The 26716-nt window shown below is 43.4% G+C and overlaps 1 protein-coding gene across 3 annotated transcripts in view; it reads left to right on the top strand.

Annotated features, from left to right (window-relative positions):
• The window catches only part of LOC102164776, a 341561-nt gene that overhangs the window by 273048 nt on the left and 41797 nt on the right, over positions 1-26716 (top strand). The gene's annotated exons all lie outside the window — the stretch shown is intronic.

Genomic DNA, 26716 nt, shown 5'->3' with positions numbered 1-26716 from the left:
TCCAATTGGATCCCTAGCCTGGGAACCTCCATATGCTACGGGAGTAGCCCTAGAAATGGCAAAAAGACACACACACACACACAAAAGAAATTCAAGATCAGACAGCAAGGTTATATTATAATTCCATGGCATATTAAATAAGTTATTCACTAAATGATTGTCTATTATTTCACCGAGTCCTCACAAGAATGGCTGGTGGTTTTCTAGGTAGGCACTTACATGGCGGGGTGGTGGGGGTGCATGTTCTCTGTGGCTGTCTCTCTCTCTGTTCAGTCCCTTTCACTTTGGGCTTGTGCTGTGCCTTGAATCACCCTTTCTTTCATGAAGGTAGTCTCCTTCTCTGTTGGAGCTCTTGTCTTCACTGCTACTTTCTCCCTGGATGAGCTCACCCAGCCCACTGACTTTACATATCATCACTAATGCTGCTCCCAGATTTGTATCTTCATTCGTGTCCTCCCACTTGAGTTCCCGATTCTTATGTTTAACTAAATAATTAGCTCTAAATGATGCCTTTAATTAGATACCTCATAGGAATCTCAGTATGGAGATATACAAAATGGAAATCTTGATTCTTCTCCTCCTCCCAAATGCTTTCTCATTACATCCAATCTCCATCCCTCCCAATCTTGCCTCTAAACACGAAGGGCATCACCAGCCAACTCATGAAGTCAGGCCAGAAACTTAAGAGTTACCTTTAATTTCTGTCACTCCATCATTCCCAATATCCAGTCTATGAGCAACTCCTGTTGATTCTAGACCCAGTGTACTTCAAACTGCATTTCTCTCCTCATCTCCTCTTAACACTGTCCCAACCCAGACCATCCTTATCTGCTGCCCAGGTTACTGCAGTGGCCGTCTAACTTTCATCCCACCCCTGACAAGCCATTCCCCAGAGGGTATCTAGAAAGGTCTTTGAAAAGCCAAGCCAGTTCATGTCTTTCCTCTGTTTAAATATTTTAAAGACTTCCTGTTCTACTTAGAAAATATTTCAACTGCTTACCTGATCTGGCTCCTCCCCAACCTCATTCCAGGCTCCAGTCCCCTCTGTCATCATTGCTCAGCCCTCCCCGGTTTCCTGACACTTTGCAAAGCACTCCAAGCTCTTTCCTACCCCAGGACCTTTGCACCTGTTGTTTTCTTTCTCTCTCTGGCTCTTAGCCTGGCTGCCCTTCCTTTTCCATGCTTCTTTGTAAATTGAACCTTTCTTGGACCTTCCCTCCCCTTATCTTTTTGTCTATGACCACACCTGGTTGATTTCTTTCTTACAACTTTTGTCTGAAACTATTTAAATATGGAAGTGGAGTAGCCCATGAGTTTCAGGCCAGTTTTATGAGTTTCTCTGCTTTGGGCTTATATGCTAAGCCACCTACAGCCTTTTTGTTTTTGGATAGATAGCTCCCATAATAGCATCTCCTGGAATCTAGTCTTACCCTGACTTCCAACATGGCCAACTGATTTACTCAAGCCACATAAGAGGCACGTTTTCTGTTTGTCAATCAGAGCTCTTTGCATTTCACTTCAGCTTCAGGGATAGTGGAGGTTAGTGGGAGGATGGGTTTCAGAATATGGGAAAAGGCATATGTGGGGCAACTGCCAAATGATTGAAGTGTTTGCTCAGGTAAATTCTAAAACCATCTCTCAGTGAATTTCACTTAGCTTCTATTTGTGCCTCTCTTTTCTCTTCAGTAAAATGGATAGAAAACTGCTTACCTTCATGTAGACCCAGTATAAAGACTAATGGAGACTTTTTAAAAAAATTTTTTAGTCTTTTTGCCATTTCTAGGGCTGCTCCCACAGCATATGGAGGTTCCCAGGCTAAGGGTCGAATCGGAGCTGTAGCCACCGGCCTACACCAGGGCCACAGCAACGCGGGATCTGAGCCGCATCTGCGACCTACACCACAGCTCACGTCAACACCAGATCCTTAACCCACTGAGTAATGCCAGGGATTGAACCCACAACCTCCTGGTTCCTAGTCGGATCCAATAACCACTGAGCCATGATGTGAACTCCCCATGACTAATGGAGACTGAACTCAGGAGCTCCTGTTGTGGCTCAGCAGTAAGGAACCTGACTAGTATCCAAGAGGATGCAGGTTTGATCTCTGGCCGTGTTGCCGTGAACTGTGGTGTAGTTTGCAGACGTGGCTCGGATCTGGCATTGCTGTGAGTATGACCCTGAAAAAACAAAAAACAAAACAAAACAAAAAGGCTTTGAACTGAAAAGGGACATTTGCTACCTCTCTGAGCCATTCATTCCGGCTTTATTCCACAATAATTTTATACCCACCAGAAGCAGCTTCTCTGAACATTTTGCATTTCTACTTGCTTTATTTCTTATCCATGACATTGCCATTCTTGTTCGGTGCCCACTTCATAGTAACCTTTGCTGGAGAGAAAATGAATGAGACAAAGGAAGGACATGACACTGAAAGAAAGTGGTTGGGTCAGAGTGCAGGAGAGGCCAGTATGAACAATCTTCTCTCCTGCCTGATTTAATTATCTCCCAGTTTAGTTCAAGGCTGGCTTCCCTGTGGCTGTCGTAATCTGTGGCTTCCACTCAGGGTATTTGAATACCTTGAAGTGTAGCACCAGTGATGTTATGATGCTCAGTGCTGCACACTAATTAAAAGCCAGCCAATGGCAGTCATGTGAACGCTACATGCAGGAAATGATGCGGTGAATCTGATGCCTGAGAGAGACAGGAGCAAAGCAAAGAGGGAGCGTGAGAGATCAGAACTTTACACAAGGAATACGATTTCCAAGTATTGACCATTGTCTGTTCTTCCATTCTAAGGAGATGCCCCTGCTCTGGTTTTGCTTCTTCAGGGTGAGGAGAGATGATGTGGCTCACTTGAGAAATACTTAAAAATGAACACCCCAGAAAAACTGAATTCCATAGGGAGGAAAATCAAGTAGGAGTCAAGTGAAAAACTCAAGCTTCAACCAGATAGTTTTTCATACAACCCCTTAAAGTGTAAGGCTTAGCAATCATCAGTGAATTGCTAATTAATCTGAAATATTGATGGCCAAGCACCGGTAGTTTTTCTCAATAGACAGCTTCTCCTGGCCATGCCATGAAATTTGCATTAACTCTGCTGATACATAGAGACAGAGTTAGGGTTTATGTCATCTCAGCTGATTCTCCTCTTCTCTCTTTGCCCCTAATTTATCATAATAAATGAGACAAGCCCACTTGGTTCCTTAAATTGAGACCTTGGGTTCCATCCTTGACTCTCTCATTCTTTATCTGCTTATATTCAGTTTATCTGAGGTCCTGTCCAGCTGCCTCCACAACAGTCCCATTCAGCCGTTGTCCATCTCAGCCACCACTTTATTCTAAGCCATTGCTCTCTCTCCTGGACACTGGACAGGACTCCTGACCAGCCCTCTGCTTTTACTCATGCCTGTCCACCAACAGCCCCTCTCATAACAGCAGAACATTGTTGTTAATGTAATCAAACCACATCACACCCCAGCTTCAAACCCTGCCATGGTTTCCTGTTGCATTTAGAACAAATCCAAATCCCTCATCCTGGCCTCTAAGTCCTTACATGATCTGACTCCGGCTCATTTCTCCGATTTCACCTTGTCCCCCCTCTCCACTTTGCTCGCCACACTTCCCCTGTCCTGTGAGTATGCTGAGGTCATTCCCTCTTCGGGACTTGTACCTGCTCTTCTCTCTGGACTGCTCTCCCCGCCCCCCCCCCCAGGCACTCTCCAGGCCGATTGCTCCTCTTCATTTGGGACTCAGCCTCAAATGTCTCCTTGGAGAGACGCTGGCCAACGACCCTTTCACATACACTGTCCTACATGGTCATCAGCACATCATTCCGTTTCATTTTCTGTGTCCTTGGTATCGTTGATACCTGTCTAGAATGTAAAGTACACACGAGCTGACACACCATTTTATTACCCATTTTATTCTCAATGCTGGGAACAACAATGGGTGCATAGAAAGATCTGGCTCAGTGAATAGCTCTTGAACGAATAAAGAAGACAAAGCTCTGCATCATTACCGTAGCACTCACTTCCTGTGTGCTTATTATGTGCCAGGCACATTACCTCAACCCATCTTCTTGACAACTAAATGATAAACTACTCTTTGTCAATTTACAGATGAGACATGAGACCCAGAAAGATTATGAAACTTTCCTATGGTCACAGGTAGGAAAGAATGAAATCAGTCTGTCTGGCTCCAAAGCCTTTGCTTGCCCAGTCTCACATTGTGGTTCATTGTATGGACAGTTGAGCTTTGTGGGGCATGGGTCACGATCCATTCACTTGGTTCTTTTACCTTGTCAGCTATTTATTTGGTACCAGTTACGTGCTGGGTACTATATGCATGTTGTGAGTGCTGCAGTGCACAAGATAGAATTCTTGCTTTCATCTCTCTTGCACTCCAATAGTTATGTTCGTTAATGCTGGTGAAAGTTATTCTGATTATTTTAGTCTGCTGGAGTTGCCATAAGGAAAGCCAGACTGAGTGGCTTAAACAACAAAAAATGACCTTCATGTATTTCTGGGGGCTAGAAGTCCAAGATCAAGATTGGCAGGGTTGGAGTCCTGTGAGGCCTCTTACTGGCTTGCAGATGATCACGCTTCCTGTGTCCTCATGCGGCCTTTCCTCTATGCACACATATCCCCAGTGTCCTCTTCTTGGGAGGGATACTGGTTGTTGTAGATTAGCAGCTCCAGTTGCTGTGACTTCATTTAATCCTAATTATCTTTTTAAAGGCCCTATCTCTGAATACTTTTAGGATTAGGGCTTCAGTGTACAAACCTTGGAAGGATACAACTCAGTGTACAAGAATAATCATCTGGAAAAAATGTAAGTTCTTTATTTAAAGACATGAATATAATCTTAATTTCTAACTGAGTTACTGGTATTAGCTAAGTCTTAGATTAAGCTCATTTATATTATCGTAGATGTTGCCTCTGTTATTTCAAAAGTCCAAGATATGTTCTATAAAGACATACACAATCAGTTATTCCTAGGAGAGGAAGACCTGGAGAAATTTTATGGTAAATAAGAAAGGTACCAGCACATATGATGTTCACAGTAGCATGGATGGCAGGAGAGGAACAGGCTTATCTTGAATATAGTAACAAAGGCTATTTTTCTTTTTTAATTTTATTGGAATATAGTTGTCTTGCAAAGCTTTGTTAATTTCAGGCATATAGCAAAGGAAATCAGTTATGCATAGATCCATTCCTTTTCAGATTTTTTTCTTTTTTCTTTTTTTCTTCCTTTTTTTTTTGGCTTTTTAGGGCATCATCTGTGGCATATGGTGGTTCCTAGGCTAGGGGTTGAACTGGAGCTGCACCTGACAACATACGCCACAGCCACGGCAAAGCGGGATCCAAGCCACGTCTCTGACCTACTTAACCCACTGAGAGGGGCCAGGGATTGAACCCAAATCCTCATGGATTTATTTGGGTTCATTACTGCTGAGCCACTATGGGAACTCCCCTTTTCAGAATTTTTCCCCCTATAAATTATTATACAGTATTGAGTAAATTTCCCTGTGCTATATACTAGGTCCTTGTTACCCATCTATTTTTTTTTTACCCATCTATTTTATACATAGTAGTGTCTTTATATCAATCCCAACTCTAATTTATCCCCCCCCAATGTTTCCCCTTTGGTAAAAATAAGTTTGATTTTGAAATCTTCAAGCTATGTCTGTTTTGTAAGTTCTATTGTACCATTTTTATTAGATTCCATGTATAAGTGATCTCATGTGATATTTGTCTTTGTCTGACTTACTTCACTTAGTGTAGCAATCTCTAGGTCCATCCATGATGCTGCAAGTGACATTATTTCATGCTTTTTATGTCTGAGTAATATTCCATTGTATATATGTGCCACATCTTCTTTGTCTAGTCCCCCATTGATGGACATTTAGGTTGCTTCCATGCCTTGGCTATTGTAAATAGTGCTGCACTGAACACTGGGTTTGTGTATCTTTTTGAATTACAGTTTTCTGTGGATAGATGCCAGGAGTGGGATTGCTGGATCATAGGGTAGTTCTGTATTTAGTTTTTTAAGGAAGCTCCATGATGTCTTCCATAGTGGTTGCACCAGCTTCCATTCCCACCAACAGTGTAGGAGGATTCCCTTTTTACCACATCCTCACACCAGTCACAATGGTCATCACGAAAATGTCTACAGGCCAAGGCTATTTCTGCTGTTCATGTCTTCATAAGTGAGTGAGAAACTTATGTACATATTGGATTTTCATACCGTGTCTTCTGGCCAAAATGCACAAAAAAGGATTCTGAAGGGACAGTGACTGCAGATAAGAGGCATGTTCCAGCTGGATTTGAATAATCACTCCTAACTGATCTAATGGTTGGCTAAGACTTGACAATTTTTATGACACTCTGCCTGGAATACCAGCATGGATTTTTGACACTGATGAAGAGGTACGGTGGCTTAAAAATACTTTAAAAAAAGTATATAAACAAGAGTATCTTTCTTTTGGGATTCAGAACATATTTTTTATTTCTTTTTTTATTACTCAATGAATTTATTACATTTGTAGTTGTACAATGATCATCACAATCCAATTTCAAAACATATTTTTGACCCATCACCCATTAAAACTGTAAAAACTAAAAAGATCCGTATGTTTACTTCTTTGTGTCTACCCACAGAACATAGCAGAGAGGCCTGAATAGGGTATGCTCAAAAAATGTCAGATTTGTAGACAGATTTTTGGAAAGCCTAGTTAACACAATTACAGTAATAAAAAGAGCACTAGTCCAAACACTGTCTCGAAGTAGCTATGAGACTTAAAAACAGCATTCCACCCCTACCCCAAAAAGCTCTGGATCCCAGTTTTCTCATATGTAAAATGAGGCCATAGGTCTGGTTCCAAGTCCTGTTTTGTGGTGGTGGCTGATGATTACCAGTCGGTTATCAGGCAGGGTTGCCAGACTTAGCGAAGAAAAATACAGGTGTCCTGTGTTTTATGTCAACCCTAATATTCGAAGTTGCTCTGAGAGGCCCCTGGAGACTCCGGAATCATCATGAATGCCTGTGGTGTTTGTGGTCTGCAGCCTACGTGGTGGAGACCTGCATGCTTAGGCTAATCTTTAGAGCTTGGGCCTTTCAGATTGGTTTGGGATTGCTGGAAAATGCTCCTCTCCTGGTAATGTCGCCCAGGCCCCAGGACTTAGTGGAAGCTCAGCGTCAAAGCAGAACAGACGCAACTGTAACCATCTTTCCCAGCTCCGGAATGGCTCCCTAACGGGGCAGGGATCTGCCGGGAACACTCCGTCTGCATGGTTCTGCCAAGTTTTTGCTATGCCTCTACACCTTCAGACTTAGCCTTCCACTGGCGTCCTGGAGGAATTTACATTCCATTCCTCACTAAGTACTCTCATGAGAGAAAATACAAATATATCAGGTTCTCTTCATTCTTGAACCAAACTCACCCCCAGCCTTGGCTCCATTCTTACAGGATGGGGAAGAGAAATTTTTTGGGTCAGAGAACACCGTCTCTTTGAAGAACTTGAGGAATGTTCTGTGCATAAGCAATCTTTATAGAAATCCGCAATTTATTTGTTCTTCATACCAGCATAGTGTTGCCCTTCCAGCATTTTCAGAACGGCCTTCTCATGGTTCAGGTCAGACATGGTGAGTAAATTTGCCAAGTTATCCAACACCACGGTAAAGACATTGTGAATAATAAGCTTCGCAAAATGAGACATGTGGGTTCTGGGTTTTCGGGTCGTAAATACAGGTTAGGAGCTTTCTACCAGTTGCGTCTATCCCTTGACACATTTCCATTTTAAGGTTAAGTAGGTTTAATTACACAGCTCTTTCTCTTATCTTTGCTTCTTTTTGACATTACATAAGATATTTTAGGAACAGAAAAAGGTTAATGGGCCTATGATAGGACCTAGAATTAACTTCCTTAATTAAGCTTCCAGAAGACATCTTTTCATTTCTTTTAATGACCTGTCTCGGTTAAAAAAGACCCAAGCTCCTGCAGTCTGTGCGGGTCCTGCTTGGGTAAGACCCACGCGATCCATCATAGGATCTTTGTCTTACATGATGTTCCCAATTCAGGCAACTGCTGTCATCAATGGAGGCTAAAGAGCAGAGACATCTGGTCAGTGTTGTGACTTTGGAAAATTCGCCTTTGTAGATTTGGACATTTACAGGCCAGCATCGATTTATTTTTATAGAGTAAATAGACCAAGAAGTCCTTCTTCAAATTATGCTCATCAAACATTTATGAATTAAGTTATAACTTAAAGGTACCAGATAGGTAGCAAACACCTTGATAGTTAATCACCTTTCACGCGTCTTCTCTAAAGCTCATATTTATACTCTTAATTTCTCTCTTCTAATTTAAGCATCTTTCATATGTTTCTCTTAGGTGAGGGTCAGCTGTGCACTCATTTCTTCCCTCTGTCTTCAAATTAGATCTCATTGAAGAGTAGTCGTCATTGTGAGATTTTTCCAGGGCCCATTGCAATACGATTGGGATGGCCCCACATTTGACGACATCCTTGTATTCCTCAGTCTTTTGGATCAGTTCGTCAGTATCTCATATATATTTACTGATAATATTGGAGCAAAATATCCATGCTATTAGCGTTCTTTTCTCAGATGATAATTCTGGGGGTATTTTTAAATTAGTAATATGTATCAGAATCTCCTTTTAAGATTATATATCTGTATCTCCGTCTACATCTCCAGGCCAGAGCTGGCAGGTTCTGATTTAGAGAGGTGCAATGAAACCGAATCTGCATTTTTCAGAGAGCTTAGAGGAAATTTGATAGGCACCTCTATGTACTACACATGTTTGGAAATGCAGGCTGCGTTCCAGGTCCAAGCAGTGGGCAGATTCTGTTTCCTCTTCTACAGGCTTTCCTACCTGATCACCCAACTCCCTGAAATGGGGAATTATTGCTGAGCCACTTCTGTGACATTGACCTCAGCTCTGAGCATGAAACAGCTGTTATTATCTGAACTATACCAATGTGAGAGTAAATGAACACCCAATTCACTGAAAAGGCTTGTTGTGAACAACAACAAAAAAAATCCTGAATCTCTTCCAGATATTTCCACGGATTCCCCCTCCCTGGTAATGGAGCAAGAATGAGTTGTGTCGTCTCATGCATAGATAATGTATGTCGTGTGTTTTGTTATAAAGAGAGTTTGGAAGCCTGCATAGATGTGTAGGGAAGTGTCTGCAAAGTGATGCATTTTTAATAGCAGCATCAGGTCTGTCTTCTCTCCATAATTAGGTTTTGCATAGTGTGGGTGCCTGCCATCACTCCATGTTTTATTTTTCTTACACACCCTAAGTTTAATCCTATCAGCATTAAGAATCCCTATTAGAGTGGAAAATAAGTGACCTTATGACTGTCTTTTGCTCTTCTCTTCAGGCCAGGACTGGAATTAGCAGATGAATCTATAGACTGGGAGGTGGCATGGTTCCTGGGGACAGAGGATGTGCAGGTCCATCTCAAAGTTCAGAGCATATTATATGAATGGTAAAGGAACCCAAAAAGTTCAAATCATGGACTCTATAGGAAATAGACCATGATCAGGAGATACCAAGGAGCAGGCTACAGATGGAAACTTTTCTGTGCCTCTATTTCCATCACCTATGAAATTATTCAGTACCTAATGAACTGGTTTGTCTTGAAGATTAAACTTGCTTGTAAAGTACCGAGACTGGTGCCTGGCATGTAGTTAGGTTGTATTAATGTGTGAAATAGCATTATTATTATTATTGTTTTCATCAGCAGAAACTGGAGTGTAAGATAGGTTCTGGGCCTCAGGAGTGGGAGGCAGAAGACAGGGTAGAGAAACCTGAGCTCTGACTGATGATGCTGAGCCGGAGCTCCTAATATCTTTTCTGCTTGAGGTGCTAATTCATCTCGGTGACCAGTTGAGCTGAGCCTGAAGCAGCGGGAACATGGGGGAGCAGAGGCTGAGACCCAACTTTCAGAACTGTTTCCTCTAATCAAACTCACTTCTTGTCCTTGCCTTCCCTTCTGACAACACCATCAGACAGACCTCCATGGAGAGTGGCCATGTTGCCTGTTGGCTCTGCTTTAGGCTGCAGTTCTGCTGATCTTTAGATAACATAGGTGATGAAGTTATTTAATAAAAGGATTTGAGGTTGGTCATTTCCCTTTAGGGTTGTGGCAGTGCTAACATAGGTATTTTCTTTTCTTTTTTTTTTTTGTCTTTTTGCTATTTCTTGGGCCGCTCCCGCGGCATATGGAGGTTCCCAGGCTAGGGGTCGAATCAGAGCTGTAGCCACCGGCCTACGCCAGAGCCACAGCAACGCGGGATCCGAGCCGTGTCTGCAACCTACACCACAGCTCACGGCAACGCCGGATCGTTAACCCACTGAGCAAGGGCAGGGATCAAACCCGCAACCTCATGGTTCCTAGTCGGATTCGTTAACCACTGTGCCACGACGGGAACTCCTAACATAGGTATTTTCACTACTAACATCACCTCCTTAATCTCCATTGTTGGAGAATCTCAAAGATTAATCCACTGAAAACATTTCCACTAGATCTGTGGTGGCAGTGTATTTTTCACAGTCCCCTGAGATATGGTGATAACTGTTTTACACAGTGACCATATTTATTTAATTATTGAATTCATCAGACATTCACGGAGTGCCTACTCTGTTGACAATGGCACTAGATCCTCAAGACACAAAGAGGAATGCAGCATGGTTCCTAACTCTAAGGACCCATGGAGTAGTGTACAGAGACAAGGTGACAAACACTGCAGTTCATTGGAAGTGCTGATAATGGATAATGAAGGGCTGTCGGGCTCCAAGGGTGATCAACCCTCCCTCGGTGGTAGAGAGTCATGGTCAAGAAGAGCTTCACGGGGTGATAAAAAGAATGACATGGTCTTAGAAGATAAGAGGTTTATCTGGGCAGAGAAAGAAAAGAGAATATTCCCAGCAGAGAGGCAGCTTGGGCAAAGGGAGGCATTTGGAACATGTATATTAGGATGTTGGTATGAAAGTAGGAATGTGGTGAAAATAGGATTTGGCATGTAAAAAGATGCAGTATTACCAATGACCTTGCTTGAAAAACTTGGAAGAATTGACTTTATTAGAAATCATTAGCAGACTTTAAACGAGAAGGTAATATGATGAGGTTTGCCTTTGAGAATGTTCTTTCTGATGACGGTTTGGAGGATTCAGTGAGCAAGAGCAGAAAAACTACATAAGACGACCAGCAATGCAGTTGAGAGACTATGTTAATGCCCATGTTAGAGGATGAGGACCTGGAGCTAAAGCAGAGCAGTGGGGGAAGAACGGGGGACTCAGATTAAAAAAATCATTCAGAGGTCATGTCAGAAGGCCTTGGTGGCCAACTGGATGTCTGGGACTGAAGGAGAGGTACTTTAATGCCAGATATGTTTATGATTGGTTATCACAGTCCATGATGCGTCTTCCTCCACATTCTTAGTGATGATCCAGAGCATACTCTGTTCCAGAAAAAAATGGCTTGTGATCAACTTCCTGGAGTGAGGAAAAAAAAAAAAAAAAACACATTTCAAGGAAGTATTGGATTTTATTGGGGTCCTTTCCTTCTCCATTTAAGTGCCCGAGGAACCCAAGGTGGTCTCCTAACTGAAACTTTACAGACAGAGCTAATGGAGAAACCAGAGAGTCACAGTCTTAATCTCGAGGTCGGTGCTTCCCAGATCTCATGTGCACACAATCACCTGGGGATCTCGCTAAAGTGCAGATTCTCATTCACAGGCAAAGGGGTGGCATTTGGGATTCCACCAGTTTAACAAAGCTCCCAGGTGGTGCTGACACACTTGACCTCAGTTTGAGCAGCATGTCTCCAGATTATTTCACAAGGAGGGAAACAATTGTTAGGGCAGCAACGTGGCCACAACCAGCTTGCACAAATAAAACCGTGCATGTTCCAGATTATGCTGCTGGTGTTTTGAGTTTTTAGATCTTGTCTTGATGAGGCCTCTTGGGAATGGGGTCTGTCCCAGGAAGAGACTTATTTAGAGTCTGAGCCAATAGGTTATCCTGGTATTTTACAAAGAGCCACCAAGGAGCTCCCCACTGCCACCGTGCTGACACTGGCATGTTCCCTGAATAACGAAGTCCTGACTCAAACTGGAAAATAACTCCAAGCCAGTGGCCTGCAAACCATCCCACCTAACCAGTGTGGGATAGTATAAATTTTGTTAAACTTGCCAGAGAGTTGAGGAATATTTTTGGTTAAGAGTTATAATAGGCTCTTTGTAGCAATTGCAATATTTATGTACCTGTCACTAGAGACAAACAAGACTGGAAATTTGTAAACTGGCTCCTTCTTACCTTGTGAGTCAGTACTCATCCACGTTTAACCTCTGCTCACTAACGATGTAGTGCTTAAGTTACCATTTGTTTATATATGTCAGATCTTTAATTACAAGAGCATAAGTAGCAACCTGGTCCATTAGCGACCAGGACCAGATGCCAGGGTTGGCATGGCCTGGTGGGAGACTGGCACTGACAAATGGCCTTTGGTGGCTCAGCCCCAAACTGGCCTGCTCTGCTTGCCTGAAATAGAGGAGACACTTTGCTGTAGGGAGACTGCAGTCAGCCCTGAAATTGAGAGGCATCTGGTATGAGAAAAAGGGCTGTCTTGGGAATCAGGAAACTAGTTCCCACTCAGCGATAACCTGTTATATGTTTTTGGATAGATGATTTGTCTTTTGTGGTCTTCATTCTCTTTTTGAGAAAAGAGGTAGGCAAGGTCAGCAGTCCTCAAACTTTCCTCTGAGAGCCCTACAGCCCTCACGGAGGAGCTGAGAGGATCCTACCCAAGTCCTTTCTGACTCTGGGTCATGTGAGTTTTTAGGTCCCCAACATGTCCGTGCCCTTGGTCCCTGGTGTCATGGTAGCCTTTTTCTAGTCTGCAGAAGTGTTCCCATTCGCAAGGCCATTGATTGGGCTTTCTACAAGAGTCTTTTCAATACCCAGCACTGATAAAATGCTAGAGGATAAGAAGGCTTAGGGAAAAAAGAAAATAGCTCTAATTCTGCAGTTGTGAATCCCACAGTTGGGAAATACAAGAAGGCAAATGAGCGACACACACGTGATAACATCTGTTGTAGCTCCAGGGTACACCTCATCTTAAGAAGGTGGATTGACTTGTGAAAAATCAGCTAGAGAATTCATTTTTGTAAACCAAACCAGAATTCACCTGCTTTTTGAAAAATGCATTTATTTGGCCTCCTGGACCATCTGCTGGAGTTACATCATTTGCAAACACTAGACTTGTCTTTGTCTCAAAATATTTCTTCTAAGCAGCCTAAACTCACTTCAATGAGGTTGGCCTGTCTCCATTGTGTGTTTACATGCATTTAAGTTCTTTGTGTGGACTGCACTGCAAAGATGGTTACCTGGCTATTATTTCTCTAACCCTAATTTCCCTAGGGTGGTTGTCCTCCAGCAGGATGCACAGATGTATAAGTGCTGAAGGTGTCTGGGAGCAGAGTTGAGAGTGGCTTTGTAACATAGAACCTGTAAGTACAATGGTGCATTTCACAAAGGATTTCCCCTGTAATACTGACAATAGCACCTTAAAGACAGCAGGCAGACTTGTTGAAAGTCTGAAAGGCCATTCATTTGTTTATTTGTTCCAAGGAGTTGACCCCCTTCGCAGAGCTTTGTATGAATTATTGTTTTCTTCCCTGGCAAATTGAAATAAAGCTACACTTTTCCTAATAACGAAACTCATTCTCAAATCACTTAGCCAGCTGGGGCTTCATGTTTACCTGGCTTTGTAACTCAATCTTCTTTTGGCAGAAGCCACACACTGTCGTTCTACTGTTGTGTTTCCTTGACAGGATTCTCCTCTTTGGCTTTTCCCCTTCAGCATAGAAAAATCATTCAACACACAGGCTGCTGATGGGGGGGGGGCATTTTGGGTGTAAATAGGGGTAAGTCATTGCTAGTTAATAGAAGTTTGATTCTCAGTCTAGGGTATTTTTGTCACAATGAGTATGTTTTTAGCTTGTTTGGTTTTGTTTGGTTTCGTTTTTGGGTTTTTTGTTTGTTTGTTTGTTTGTTTGTTTTTTAGGGCTGCACCTGTGGCATATGGAAGTTCCCTGGTGAGGGGTTGAATTGGAGCTAAAGCTACCAGCCTATGCTGTGGCCACAGCAACTCAGGGTCCGAGCTGCCTCTGCAGCCTGCACCACAGCTCATGGCAATGCCAGATCCTTAACCCACTGAGCAAGGCCAGGGATCAAACCTGCATCCTCATGGATGCTAGTCAGGCTCATTATTACTAAACCACAATAGGAATTTTCAGAGTATGATTCTTTATTGGATTATGTTAGAATAGGCAAGTTCATGTGCACGAACTTGGAATTTATTTGGAGTTTTTTCACATGGCAAACAAACATTAGAGGATTGATAAATTGGACTCAGCTTCCTATGGGCTTGAGAGAAGCCTTAGAAAACAGTTTCATGTACCTAGGCATTTTAAAGCTGAGTACATGAGAAAGGTGAATAATAACCTATAAAAATTATGGGATTATAGTTCTAGGGAATCTATTTTTGAACTCAAAAGCTAAATGGGTCCACTTCACTTAGCCAAGAAAAATTCAGTAAGATAGCATAAGACACCAGTGAAGACACACTGGGAGAAGGGAGCAGACGAATGGGTTCTTTATCTCCTTGCTTGACCTTGACCTTCTTTGGAATTAGCATGTCCACTCGTAGTGTAAGGACGGGAGTGTCTGTCTCTCACTTTTCAGTGACCTTTGGAGGTTTGTGGACATGATGAGACCATTACAGTGTTAAGTGTCATAGACGTACAGTGAGTCATTATGATACGGCTATGGCAGACGCATAGGCATTGAAGCCACACTGACCCATTGTTCAAATAGGAACTCTCCCACTTATTATGATACCTTGAGAAAGGTATTCAACCTTTCTGAGCCACAAAACTATGTCTTCCCCTTTAAAATAGAGGACATAAAGTTTTTGACATAAAATTGTAATTTAACTATAAAAAATGCCATACTTTACACAATAGATATTCAACTCATGGTTCTCATTATCACAGGCAAGAAGTAACTTCATTTCCTAAGTGTTTATTCAATGAATAAACAAGTTTTGAGTGTTCACTATGGACACTGGAAATTGGATATCATTTAATGACAGCTTTTGAAGTTAGTAGAGACAAAAATGAAATCATTTCAATGCACATTGAAGAATATGCTCCCCTCAAAGTTAATGATCATAACTGACCAATAAGATTTAAGTTGTACACGAATTGTTTCGTTTTAGATTTGCATATAAATCATTCGTATCTTTGCCCATTCTTACCTGTGATATAAAAACCATATTTGCAGTGTGGTCACACAGTAGAGTGAAGCCGGACCCTAGCTGATCAACCATGGGCTCCTTGAGGGAAAAACCCATGTTATAGTGAACTATGCCTTTCAGTGTCTAGGAATAGTGCATATAGACTTTGGACTTTATTCTGGAGGAGGTACATGCCATTTGAAAATTTTGAGCAGAGGAGAATCATAGACAGTATTTGCAGAGACTTATTCCACCTCTCTGTAGAGAAAAGATGTTACAGGGGGCGGGGTGTAAAGGCAGGAGCGCTTGAGGTGGTCCTTGCAATAATAAAGGGGAAACATAGTGATTTGGTCTTGAATGGTAGGAAGTTGTAATACATGGTCAGATTCTGACTCTGATTTGAAGGTACAACTATAGAATTTGCTGGAGGATTATAGTGTGGAGTGAGCAAAAGAACTCAAGCCTGAGTCCAAGAATTACGGATTGATTGATGGGAAGGAAGATGTTTCTGATTACTGAGATGAAGAGGAGTAGGAGCCAGTGGGACTATTTTTTTGAGAGGAAGATCAAGGACACAACTTTATAAGACTTGAAATTGGAATGGGTATTAGATACCCTAATGAAGATGCAGTATTGATAGTTGGGTGTTTGAATCTAGACTTCGGGGGAGATGTTGAAGCAGGACATCGCAGTTTCACAGTCATCAGCATATAGATGGTATTCAGTGTCAACAGAAAAAGAGAGATCACCAGAAACTTAATGGAGAGAGAAAAGGTGAAGCTCCAAGACTGAGTCCTAGAGCACATTAGAGTATAGAGGTCAAGAAGATGAGAAGGAACCAGAAAGGAGAGCAGAAGGCAGACTGATGGGAAGGAGGAGAGTTCCAAGAGAGATTGATGCATCAAAAACAAGAAGGGCAGTAAAAGAGTAAGGTGCTTTAAGGAGAGGAAGTGGGTACCTGTGTCAAATGCAGATAATAAGCTAAATAAAATGAAGACTGTGAATTGACCTTTGGATCTGGCAAAATGAGGGTTCATGGATAACCTTGCCAAAAGCTATGATGCTGAAAAGACTGGAAAGATGACCTGGTTGGAACGTGTTCAAAATAAAAGAGGAAGAGAAATAGAGACAGAAAGAATAGACGTCTTTGCTCTGAGAAGGAGGAAACAAATGAGGGAGAGGGGAGAATGACTTGAAGAAAGCATAGGGTTGAAGCAGGCATGGTGTGAATAAATGAGACCCAGGCACTGATGAAACAGATTGGGTGCTGGCTGTAGATCTGGAGCAGAGTCTTGGAGGACCCACTGATCCAGACTTTAACCCTTTGGTTGCTGGATTGTGCAGTGTCCAGGAGGTCCAAGGGGAGAGGTTGTGTTGGAAAACTAAAAGGAAAGGGTACTTGGGAAGCTCAGGGTAGAGGGTGCTTCTTAGCAAGTCCAGAATTGCTTCAGTATTTTAATAATTGCGGTAGTACCTGTGTGTTGCAGCTTAACATCTGCCTTGGATCTGTGAAGGACTTTTTTTTTTATTATCTCCATTTTTCAAGGTGACGATCTTGTAGCATATTTCCATGGTGATGAAAAATGACCAAAAGAGAGGGAAAATTTGTAAATGTGGTGATATAAGAGAACAAGGTAAGAATGATAGGAGATTCTTGAGTTGGTGAGTGAGGATGGGGCTAGGCCATAAACGAAGGGGTTGGTTTTGATTGAAACATAGTCTTTTCATTCCTTTTGACAGGCAGATGCACAAAGGAGAGAGTCGCAGACACACGTTACTGCCAGGTGGTGATGGAAGGCACATGGGGTTTCTTCCATGGTTGCTTCTTTCATGGTTCCTCTTCTCCGTGAAAGAGAGGAAATTTATTATTAACACCTCAAAATTTTCTCTCCTCAGGATGACTGTGCACCCACATTTTATTTGAGATTTATGTACAATTCTGGGGCCATCTTGGTCACTAGACCAACCTTTGATTCATAGTTTGTGTCTCCCACTAGGAGCAATCCAAGTGCAGAACTTTGGTCCTATCTTATTCCACGGACGATGGTTTGAGCCCATTTTCCTTTGTGGCCAGCTTATTTAGAATGTGATGAACTCTGGCCATCTGGTGCCCTGCTCTGCTATGGAGTGGCCCAGCAAGGAAGCTTTTCTTGCCTGGCACAGTGATGTAGGCAGGGCCACCACTGAACCTGATTCACAGTAGGTAAGTGTTCAGTAAATGTTGGTTGAATGACTATAGGAAGGAAAGAAGGAAGGAAGGAGATAATATTCAATGGGCATCTTGAAAAGACACTACTAATGCAGCTTGGTTACATGTTTCTGCTCAGGAGATTTACATCTTGTTTATAACTAATTTTTCCATTGCATGTTTGGTGTTCCAGGATTTTTGCCCAGACTCGGGAATACATCCAAAGTGGCTGAAGGATGGCAGTGCTTGATTGCTTTCCTCTCTCCCTACCTCTGAGGTTAATATGATGCTATCTGAGTGCAGAGACACAGACAGCGAGGGATGTAATGCAAATTTAGCCAGGAGTCTAGTGCCACTTCACAAAATATTGATTAGGTGTCTGATTTGCTCTCCCCTGACAATGGGCCAGAGGAAAGAACCAATGAGGTGGGCTCAACTCCAGCTCGTCATGGTCATTCGATAAAGCCAGGCAGCCAATGAGGAGCAGCTACCTTTTGATTGGGCTAGAGGCCAGTGAGGGGGGAAACCATCTTAGCAACAGCAGGAAGGATTGCACACGCCCTTGCACACACGCACAAACACAGACCCGACGCATTGCCGCCCTGCTGCAGGGAACGGTTGCTGATTGTGTCTCTTAAGGCTTTTGTTCAGCCACGGTCCCAGCTTCCAGAGGACCGGTTCCTGTTCACAGCTCACACTGCTCACCTGGTCTGTCGGCCCGGCCCGTAATCCCTTTTTAATGGAATGAGGAGCAGCCTTCCTCTCTCCGCCCCCTCCAATGCACACGTTATTAAATGCCAACTTTGATCTGCAGGTAAATGGCACAGGCTTTGTTCTTGAAATGGGCTGTTCTGGCCCCTCTCCGGGAGCCGACCCCACCACCACCCTTCCTGCCACGACGCAGATGGGGAAGGAGGTGTGGAGTGAAGGCCCGGCCCACTGCCGGCCTGGTGTTTGCTGTGCTTCCTGGAAGAACTGGAGCAGGGGTCTGCCCAGGCCAGCGCAGGCTTCTGTGCCACTGTTATTTTCCTCCAGGGCTTCCCTTTCACTGTTCCCTGGCCTTCACACCCAGGGCCCAGGAAAGCTTTCCTGTGTTCACCGTGACACTTGGCAATGCTTTTCATAGCCACTGGGTTCCAAACACTTAACATTCTCATTTGAAAGGCTCCCCTCTTCTGGTCTCCACTGGGTTTTTATGTTTTCTGAGCAGCTGCCCTTGTTCCCCTGGTGCCAGGGCCTGGGGGCTGCCTGCCAACCCGTGGTTTTCCCAAATTAGGAGCCGCTGTGGCCTCCTGGCTTCCCTTCTCTACCCCACCTCGTATCCGAGTTTATGTTGAGCCAAGTGGTGATGGCAGGGAACTGGTGGGGCTGTGCATGCGCTGGTTCCCCACATCTTTCTTTCCTCCGAAGCAGGACTTTGCTGCTCTGACAGCTGCTTTCATCATGGCTCTTTGATCCTGGAGCATCTGTCCATGGATTACCCAGTCCTGCTGGTGGCTCTCACTCACATGCCCTGCTGTCTGGGTAGGAGAGCCTGTCAGGCAAGAGAGACTTCACTCTAAGTGGCGTGTGGCTCTGTTTTGTACCAGAGAAAAGGAATATCATGTCACGGGAATTTTCCAGGCCAAGAAGGATTATTGTCCAGGCAGTGGTAGCCAACTGGTTTCCATCTTCTTGCCTACCAAACAGAGGGAAATGGCATGAACCAGAAGCAAGGGAGAATTGAAATAGACATGAGGAACACGTTTCTGTATATCAGGGTTAACCGGACCTGGAATATGTTACCAAGGCAACATTTGGAATGTCTTTCTGAATGAGATTTGATAGCCATTCACTGCAGTCGTGTATAGGTGTCTTCTCTCCCAGATGTGGTGGGATGGATGTGATGACTTCCAGGGCAGCACAGTTAGGCTTTGGAGTCAGATCAAAGTTGTAGCTGCCTTGCAGCCTAACAACACGGTGTTAGCAAACTTCTTAATTTCTCTGAGTCTTTTTTTTTTTTTTTTTAATCTGTGAAATGGAAGTCACGATATCAACATCATGGTTTGAAAGAAAACTGTATATGTAAAAATACCTCTCTGAGGGTTTACCAGGTAATAAGCAGTCAAAATTGTTGACTTCTTCCTCCCAATTCTAGAATTCTTGGCATTTCATACCATCAGTGCACCTCTGGATACAGTATTATTCATCACTTTAAAAAATGAGCATCTTCCTGGAGCCTGGCAGGCATCACAAGATCTGCACGTGGTTTCTGCCCATGACCATTTATGTTTTCAGGCCAGAAAAGCAGCCAAACAAGTTACTTAACGCAAAGCCATGAGGCAAGGCAAAATCAATGACCATTGTAGAGAGCCAGTGAGTATAATGTAGGTGGGATATCTACTGTTTGAGCAACCTGAGAACGTTACTAGAAAATCAGATTTCAGTTCAGGAACTATCATTTATGTCTTGTGACTCAGTTTACTTAGCTATAAAATGGGCACAATAATAGAGGCAAATGGAATTGGAAGCAGATGAAAAGCTTCAGGCGTGTTCGGCTGCAAAAGTCATGTTTTAACCAATATACACCCTTTGTAACAGGACAGCTGATCAAATATTTTTAATGTGTAGAATGAGTTTAAAAGTTCCAGCCATGAATGATGGCTGGGCAGAATTAATCCTGTGTGGCTGAGGAACTCCACGACAGTGACCTTTGGTGGCCTCCCTTCCAAACAGCTGCGTATACCCACACCTCCTCTGTGGATTGAGATTCAGCACAGACGAGTTTTCCCTTTCATCTCCCCATTTGCATGCTTGTATTAGACATGGATTTTGCTGGACCTGCATCTGTTGAGACGGCTAGCCAATAATAGAAGCCCTATGGGGACTAATGCGGTCTGGTTTCAGGAGTGGGTCTAGCGAGCGAGGTCTAGGTCAGGAAGCTATTAGCTGCAGCGTCAGGGAATAGATTCAGCTGTCATCACTTTTTAATGAAAATAGCCTGGTGGCACTTGCATTCCACCACTCTCTTGCAGAGCTCCACCCTTCCCGGGCGCTGGGTCCTCTCACAAAACAGGACAAGTATCTCCTCCCCGTTCAAGGTCTCCGGTGCTTGTTCAGAGATCTCGAGAAACCTGATTCTTAGGAGGAGATGGGCACAGTGCAAAGTCTCCCCAGCCATTCTTCAGGAACAGCAGGGTGGTGAGAGCATCTCTACCATGGAAATCTGCAGGCGCTACAGACAGATCAGGGCGCCTTCAGTGCTGACCATCACACCACTAGAAGGGAGGTGGGGTGAATTCCCAGCTGGTCATTTATTTTTTTATTTTTTATTTGTATTTATTTTTGTCTTTTTAGGGCTGCACCGTGGCATGTGGAGGTTCCTAGGCTAGTGATCAAATGAGAGTTGCAGCCACTGGCCTACGCCACAGCCATAGCAACTCAGGATCCTTAACCCACTGAGCAAGGCCAGGGAACAAACCTGAGTCCTCAATGGATACTAGTCAGACTTGTTTCCACTGAGCCACAACGGGAACTCCCGCCAGCTGGTCCTTTCCGAGATGACCATTATAAAGTAGGATTTTCCATACTCGAGATTTTCCTCTTCCTTTTCCATCACTTTAAATCCACTTGTTTCATTGCTTAGAATGGAAACTTGAGAAACAATGTGGGCTCATTTCTAGAGAGCACTCAACTAGACCTTAGCTAACATCCCTGCTCCTTAATTCCTTGTCACAGGCTTTGACCTTTTTGACGTAACTGATGTAAGCCTTGATTTTTCTCATCTGTAAAGTGGGGCTAATAATGGTATCAACTACTTAAGGTTGCCGTGAACACTCATTGACACCTTTCATGTAAAGTGCTGGCATGAAACAGCTGTGCTGTAAATAAGATAGCAGCGGGCTATCTTATTAGTCAGTATTTATCATTCTGGTTGTGGGGTGTGATAAGAAATTGATCAGGTGTAGACTAGCCATGTTCCATCTGGCTTATCATGAGTGTAGAAGTTTAATAAGGACATTATTTGACAAAATTACTTGAACCATGTAACAGAGAAGTGCACTAATAGGGTGCCACAGCACTTAATTAAAATGTTTAATTTATTACCCTGGTGTTTTCTGCATTTAAAGATATTGTGCACAACAAAATGCAGCGCAGTCCCCACTCTCTCAGATTGGCATAATACACAAATTATATATGCAGCACTTATAGCAGTATGCAAATAAAGCATCAACATACTTTCAGCTTCATCAACACAAAGCACTTATTTTGTGCGTATTTTCCATAGGCACGCCAGAACAAAATGATCTTCAACAAATACAATGTCTACTCTTTTGGAGTTTATGGTATATAAGAGATAATACACACATACCTTGTTTTATTTCATTTAGCTTTAATGTGCTTCACAGACTGCATTATTTTTTTTTTAACAAGTGGAAGGTTTTACATCCTTGCATTGTCAGATGATGGTTAGCATTTTGTAGCAATAAAATTTCTTTTAATTAAGGCATGTACATTGTTTTTTTAGACATAATGCTTTTGCACACAAGAGATTATAGTATGAACATAATGTTTTGTTTTCTTTTCTTTTCTTTTTAGGGCCGTACCTGTGGCATATGGAAGTTCCCGGGATAGGGTTGAATCAGAGCTCTAGCTACATGCCCACACCACAGCCACAGCAATGCCAGATCCGAGCCACATCTGCGACCTATGCCACAGCTCACAGCAGTGCTGGATCCTTAACCCATTGAGCGAGGCCAGGGATCAAACCTGTTGCATCCTCATGGAGACTTTTGGGTTCTTAACCTGCTGAGCCACAATGGGAACTCCCTGAACATAACTTTTACATGTACCAGGAATCAAAACAACAAAATTCTGTGACTTGGGTTATTGAGATATTCTCTTTGTTGCATTGCTCTAGAACTGAACCCTGTGTCTCAGCGGTATGCCTGATACTGAGATCTGTGTCATGGGTAAGAAAAAGGTAGAATAAAAATTTTTGTACCAGGAGGCAATTCATAGAAACGTGAAGTTATTTACCTGTTTGGTGAGATAGAAATTCATTTTAGGTGACTGTCAGTCTCTGTGGAATCCTGTACATGGGCCGATAGGCTTTGATTAAAGTTTGTGCCTTGGTTGACACATTTTAAATTGTTTTTCTTTGAAGTGCAATTTTCTTCTTCCAAGTGAGCCAGACAAGAGCGAGGGGCCAGTCGAGCAGACTCCAGCGGCAAAGCTGACCCAACATTTACCGGTTTCTTCTGAGAGGCAGCCCCCACCCCCCTTTCCCCTGCTCCAGTGGTAGCTTTAGAATGAATGGTTCTCCACAAGGCTCCTCTGTGATGAGTCTTTCCTCGCTGGAGAAAAGTATCCTCAAGCCCGCCCGCACTAGAATCCCCCAGAGTGCTTAGACCAAGGACGAGGCCCATTTTCTCCTGGGCCTCAGGTCATCGCTGTCCACAGCAGACCCCTGCTCTAGGTCTTCCCTCTTCCCAGGCCTCCTGATGATTCCACTGCTGCTGCCTGCCTTCATACGTGTAGCCTGGCTACTACAGTACTCTTATTAACTGCTTTCCTGGCTCTCTTCTTTCTATCGTAAACATGATCTCAGTAAAAGTTCAAATCTTACAGTGTCAGAGCCTAGGATAACTTCTATTGAAAATCCTGTCATTTTGGTCCCTGTTTGCTACAGGCAGGTTTGTCCCCTGCCTCAGCCCCCTTATACGCTCCAGCCCCACTGAAGGGAGGTCTCTGAACACACTCTAGGCCCGGGCTCCAGGCCTTTGCTCGTGTTCCAGCATCTGACCTCCCCTTAACCCCAGTCCTGGCTCTCTGGCAAATACTTTAACACAGTGGCTCAAGAATGTCCTCTTCGGTGCTGCCTTTCCTGACCTAGTCCCTTCCCTTTTTTTGTGCCTGCCCCCTCCTGTCTGCATTTACCTTTATGACAGCCCTTGGAGCTCCCCCTCCAGTATTAGTTGACAAGTCTGTCGCTCCCTTGAAGGCACAGCTCAGGCCTTTCTACTCTTCGGATCTCAAGGAACATATGAAAAAGTTTTTCAGAAAAAAAAAAAAAAATAAATGAACTCAATGCCCTGTACAACATGGAGCCCAAATGTATTCCCACCCAAAAATTGTGGCTCAAGAGTTGTCTGTGCTGTCGTCTTGCCTTGGCTGATGTGCATGTTATCAAAGGGTTTGATGATCACACGCAAAATGAAGCAAGTTGGCGTTTCCTACACGTGAGTGGGCTCAATCCAGTTTGACTAACATGTACTAAAACTGGATGAAGCCCACAAAGTGTTCCTTCCCTTCAGGATGTGGAGTTAAAAATAGGGAGAATGAAATAAATGAAACCAGTGTCTTTGTTATATAAACCTCAGGGTAAATTTGGGTAAATGAGCAATCTATATGGCAAATGTAACTGATCTTTCTGGAGAGTTATTTTATTTAATTGATTTAATTTCTTAGCAAATGAAATTTGAAAATACTATCCCTGAGAACACTTGTCGCCTCAGATCTGTTCTCTTGTCTAAACCTCATTGATTCCAATTAATTTCCCATCATTCCTCCTGTAGTGTGATTTGAGCATTTCAGTTTTCTTTCAAGGTTGCAGTTCAAAGATCAGACATAAAAATTAGAGGACTTTGGGTGCTACCATCTCAGTCATTTCAAGAATCACTGGTTGCTCTCATGTGTTGCTGGTGGAAAGGTGAAATGGAAAAGCCACTTTAGAAAACAGTTTGCCAGTTCTTACAATGCAAAATGGAAATTCAGCATAAGACTTACCAGTTTCACCCCTAAGCATTTACCCAAGAGAAATGAAACTTCATATGTACATAAAGACTGGTTGATGGGTAGTTATAGCAGCATAACCTAATGCCTCCAAAGTGGAAACAACCCAAATGTTCATGAATTGGTGAATGGAGAAACAAAATGAGGTATATCCGTACAATGAAATACTAGTCAACAGTAAGGAGAAAGAGCATGCTGAGGTCTGCTGCAACATAGATGAGCCTCAAACTCATGCTAAGAGAAAGCAGACAGACACAGAGGTGTTCATGCTGTGTAATTCCATTGCTAGGAAATGTCCAGAAAGGCAAATGTATAGGGGCAAGAAGCAGAGCAGGGTGGCATGGGACAGGCGGGGTAGGAGCAGAAACTGACTGCAAGCAGGCTGGAGGATATTTTGAGTGGTGATCGAAAGTGTTTTAAACCTGGATTGTTGTGATAGCTGTCCAGCTCTATCCACTTACCTGTAATCACTAAATTGTAAAGGGGCGAATGCTATAGTGTGCAAATGACCCTTCCGTAGAGCTGTAAAAAATAGTTGAGGGAGTTCCCATCGTGGCGCAGTGGTTAACGAATCCGACTAGGAACCATGAGGTTGCGGGTTCGATCCCTGCCCTTGCTCAGTGGGTTAACGATCCGGCATTGCCGTGATCTGTGGTGTAGGTTGCAGATGCGGCTCGGATCCCGTGTTGCTGTGGCTCTGGCGTAGGCCAGTGGCTACAGCTCCGATTGGACCCCTAGCCTGGGAACCTCCATATGCCGCAGGAGCGGCCCAAAGAAATAGCAAAAAGACAAAAAAAAAAAAAAATAGTTGATGTTGGTGCTTTGTTACTGTCGTATTTTTATGATAGTGATGCTATACTTTCCAAAGGTTCTCCCAGATAATATTTTTTAGAAGTCTTTAATCACAGAGTCTAGATTCTAAGTTGGTTTCTCTCCTCTTCTACGAACCCCTGAGACCCTTCACCTTTATACCAGTGGAGACATTTTCAGACTGTAAAAACTTCTTTCTCCTTCACACTAATTAAGCTCTGATGACATCAGCTGGATTTGCAGTGCACCTGATTAAGGCCATGATACTAATTAAATTCCTGAATGATTAGAAATGCAAATTACCAGACTGGGTTGAGCAACAGGCGTTGCTTCTGGGCTCCAAAACAATAGGAGACCACCAGCTTCATCGAAGGTGATAGAGTGCTCTCACGTCTAAGAGTCAGATGGGACAGCGTTAACTATAAGTTATTAAGATTTACCTAAACCATTTGGGGCCATATTTCATTTCAGAGGCAGCACACTTCCAGGTGGCTCATTCCCTTGTGACTACACTGAGAGGTGCTGTGGTGGGTTGGAAGGACCCTGAGCTTTGGTATTAGAACTGAGTTCAAATGCTGCCTCTGTCACTTACCAGTGGCATGATCTTTGGCTGATTACTTAATTTCTCTGCCTCTCTTTATAACAGGGAATTTGATTACCTAGCTCAAAGGACTTGAGGGCTAATTAAATGAGATCACTTAAGTCACTAGGCCTAGCATACAGGGGGCATTTAATAAGTGGAATGTATCCATGGGGTAGCTTAGATAAGCTCTTCATTCATCCAACAAATATGAACCAGGTGCCACTGTTCATTTCAGCTTAGAACATATTTAGGGAACAGCTCCTCTATTCCTGGTAGTACTCTGAGTGCTCAGGACTCACCACTGAAGTACAAAAATGACAAAGCCACACTGCAACAAGCCTACTTAGGAAATATCTATAAAAATAATAAAGAATTAAATCCTGGGATAGGTTACAAAGTGGTATGTCCTATGGAAAAAAGCCAGGTAGGATAGGGAGGACCTAGAGGGTTGGAGGTGAGGGAAGGGATGGCTTGCAGTTGCGGGTGGGAAGGGAAGTGCTCCATGAGTAGGTTAAAAACAAGCCAGGCCTTGGAGAGGCTGTGGGAGTTAGCCCTTGGCTAGCCGCTCTCTGGGGCCGAGTGGACAGCCAGTGCCAAGGTCCCCAAGTGCCGCGTACCAGACACCTCTTTCAAGAAGTACTGGGAGATGAGTTACCATGCCAGACCCTAGATGTACATGATTAACCAGCAGTCAGAACTGCCTTCAGATTTTGCCCCTGTCACTTGCCCGTTGAGTGTTCTCCGACTAATCATTTAATTTCTTTGAGCTCATAGCCGTTTGTCAACAAAATGAGGTTTGAGGATCTGTTTCAAAGGATTATCTGTCCCAGAGGATGGAAACAGTCGGTTACCCCAGTCACCTTTGATGCTAGAGTTTGTAAATTGTGCTTCAGCAGAGCAGGCGCTCTCATTTTATTTTTGGCCGGTCCAGAGTTCCCTATGGTATGCTCTGACACCGGCTATTCCAGTGCTTTGCTGTGGTTGGTGGGGCAGCCAGGGGATGGGACTTGTGGAAAAAGAAAGGCCATTCTG

Source organism: Sus scrofa, chromosome 9 (assembly GCF_000003025.6).
Source record: "Sus scrofa isolate TJ Tabasco breed Duroc chromosome 9, Sscrofa11.1, whole genome shotgun sequence".
Lineage (NCBI taxonomy): Eukaryota > Metazoa > Chordata > Mammalia > Artiodactyla > Suidae > Sus > Sus scrofa.
The sequence above is the reverse complement of the archived record's forward strand: the minus strand, read 5'-3'. Positions and strand labels throughout refer to the sequence as shown.